Below are 3,222 nucleotides of genomic sequence, written 5' to 3'. Positions count from 1 at the left end.
CGGTGAGGGGTCTTTGCGTCTGTGACGCCTTCAAGCCATCTTTAAATATTGTGGAGTTCCATAACAGGACAACCACGGCTGCAGCCTGTCTGTCCCACCAAACCCCTCCAGGACAGAGCTGAAGGCTGTTTCAAAGGAGCAATTAGCCTTGTTAGTAGTGATAGCACTTCACACTCCTCAGCTCTCAAGTTGCCTCCTCGGGGGCACATGTGCCACATCTGAGGGGATGATTAGTGCAATGGAATGTCGATTAAACTTTAACACCTGAACAGTTTACTTGAACTCTAGAAACATCAGCACCATAGAGGCAGCAGCCAACAATCCAACACTAAAGAGCTGTGCATCAGCAGTGGGGAAGTATGTGGATCAGGGGAAGGCAGCTGAGCATGGCTTCCCTAATGTTCCCAGCAGAGGTCTGGGATCTAGGGGCTCCTGATGTGACTGGGGGTGAGTGTGCAAAGCGAGGTTTTCCAGCACAACTAGTTCGCTGGATGGCGTTCTGAGAGATAGTGGGACATGTCAGGATGGGAGAGGCTTCAGGGATTTGAGGGTCCCGGGATGGAAGCCCTAACTCATTGTCGCTCTATCTCCTTCTCCAATTCCTTACAGATACCAAAATGGTTGCTGGTGTCGATCCCGCAGGGGCTGCCCTCATGTTGCTGGTGGCAGCCGAGGCGGGCAGACGCTGGAGAACGCAGTAGCGACACACAGGCTGGAGGCAGCACCGCATGTGCAGGGGCTGCCGCACACCCTGAATACCTGGCCGCCCATCAGGCTGAGGAGGGACACAGAAGGGGAAGCCAGAAATGGCTCAAGGTGTACAGGCGTCATTGGTCATTCAATGAAATGACGGACACCATGTGCCGCAGAAGATTCCGTCTCAGGAGAGACAGTGCGGCACCTGCGTCAAGTGTGAGGTTATGCACTTTGGAAGGAGAAATGAAGGCATAGATTATTTTCTCAATGGGGAGATGCTTAGGAAATCAGAAGCACAAAGGGACTTGGGAGACCTTGTTCATGATTCTCTTAAGGTTAACGTGCAGGTTCAGTCGACAGTTAGGAAGGCAAATGCAATGTTAGCATTCATGTCAAGAGGGCTGGAATACAAGACCAGGGATGTACTTCTGAGGCTGTATAAGGCTCTGGTCAGACCCCATTTGGAGTATTGTGAGCAGTTTTGGGCCCCATATCTAAGGAAGGATGTGCTGGCCTTGGAAAGGGTCCAGAGGAGGTTCACAAGAATGATCCTGGAACGAAGAACTTGTCGTATGATGAACGGTTGAGGACTCTGGGTCTGTACACGTTGGAGTTTAGAAGGATGAGGGGGGATCTTATTGAAACTTACAGGATACTGCGAGGCCTGTGTGGTAAACACCACTGATAACACACTACGTGTATTACGGTACTGCCACTGCACTACAGGTAATACAGTAAATCCCAGCCTGCTGGCTCCTCCAGCAGGCGATGTATAAAAGTGTATGCTCTCCTGCGCTGCTCCCATTCTGGTTCCAGCTGCAGGAGGCTCAACATCTTGTGCAATAAAGCCTCGATTGTTTCACCCTTCTCGTCTCGTGGTCTTTGATGGTACATCAATTTATTTAGAGATGAATGTCTTAATCAAGCCTGATCACCTGGAGCTGAACACTCACGCAGCCGACGCCACATCCATCTTCGAGCACTGGCTAGCCTGCTTTGAAGGATACCTCGGAGCATCCACAGAAGCCCTCTCAGACCCGCAGAAGCTCCAGATCCTCTACTCACGGGTGAGCCCACAAGTTTTCCCCCTCATTTCCCCCCACCTACACGGAAGCGATGGCGCTACTAAAAGGACAGTACATCAGGTCTGTGAATCAGGTGTTCACCAGGCACCTCCTGGCCATGAGACGGCAACTCCCGGGGGAGTCTCTGGACGATTTGTTGCGTGCTCTGCGGATACTGGGTAGGAACTGTAATTGCCAGGCAGTGTCCGCAGTCCAGTCTGCTAATCAGAGAAGCCTATGTTATGGGCATTAAGTCTAATTACGTTCACCAGCGGTTATTGGAAGGGGGTACGCTCGACCTTACAGAGACTGTGCAGCTTGCTAACTCCCTAGAAGTGGTCTCCCACAATCTGGAGGCCTACACCTCCGACCGCGCGGTACCCTCGTGGGCATCGTGGGTCCCACCATCTGCTGACTTTACACTGCAAGCCTGCGCCGCGTGGCAGCCAGCCAACTCCGGAGGCCCCAAATGTTATTTTTGTGGCCAGCGCAAACATCCCAGGCAGCGCTGCCCGGCGCGGAGCGCGACCAGCAATGGGTGTGGAAAGAAGGGCCACTTCATCTCCGTTTGCCAGGCCCGATCAGTCGCTGCCGTTTCCAGGCCCAACATCGCTGCACCCCCCCACGTGCGATCCAGGGGCGCCGCCATATTCTCCGCCACCCGCCACGTGCAGCCCGTGGGTGCTGCCATCTTGGTTGTCATCCGCCATGTGCGCCGCCATCTTCGGCGCCATCTTGGACGTCATGTTCAGCATCCCTGCTCGCCTGGCCGTTCGCAGCCCGCCGATACCTCCGCCATCGCTGATCAGCCCGAGACCTCCTAACATCTACTGCAGCTCGCCTCCATCACCCTTGATCAGTCTCGGCCCCGCAACCTCGCGACCGCTACGACGATGGTGAAGATCAACGGGCACAAGACGACCTGCCTCTTTGACTCCGGGAGCACAGAGAATTTCACCCACCCTGCTATGGTAAGGCGCTGCTCCCTCCCGATCCTCCCCATCACCCAGAAAATCTCCCTGGCCTCCGGATCCCATTCCGTGCAAATCGGGGGGTACTGCGTCGCGACCCTCTACGTTCAGGGCGTAGAGTACAGCAACTTCAGACTCGACCTCCTCCCCCTTCTCTGCGCTGCCCTGTTACTAGGTCTCGATTTTCAGTGTCACCTCCAAAGCCTTACTCTGAAATTCAGCGGCTCCCTGCCCGCCCTCACCGTTTGTGGCCTCACGACCCTTAAGGTCAATCCGCCTTCACTGTTTGCAAACCTCACCCCGGACTGTATGTCTGTCGCCACCAGGAGCAGACGGTACAATGCACAGGACAGGACCGTTATCAGGTCGGAAGTCCAACGGCCTCTGCAGGAGGGGGTCATTGATGCCAGTAGCAGCCCCTGGAGAGCTCAAGTGGTGGTAGTTAAGACTGGGGAGAAACACAGTCAGACCATCAATCGGTACACACAGCT

Source organism: Scyliorhinus torazame, chromosome 8 (genome assembly GCF_047496885.1).
Source record: "Scyliorhinus torazame isolate Kashiwa2021f chromosome 8, sScyTor2.1, whole genome shotgun sequence".
Classification (NCBI taxonomy): Eukaryota; Metazoa; Chordata; class Chondrichthyes; order Carcharhiniformes; family Scyliorhinidae; genus Scyliorhinus; species Scyliorhinus torazame.
The sequence above is the reverse complement of the archived record's forward strand: the minus strand, read 5'-3'. Positions refer to the sequence as shown.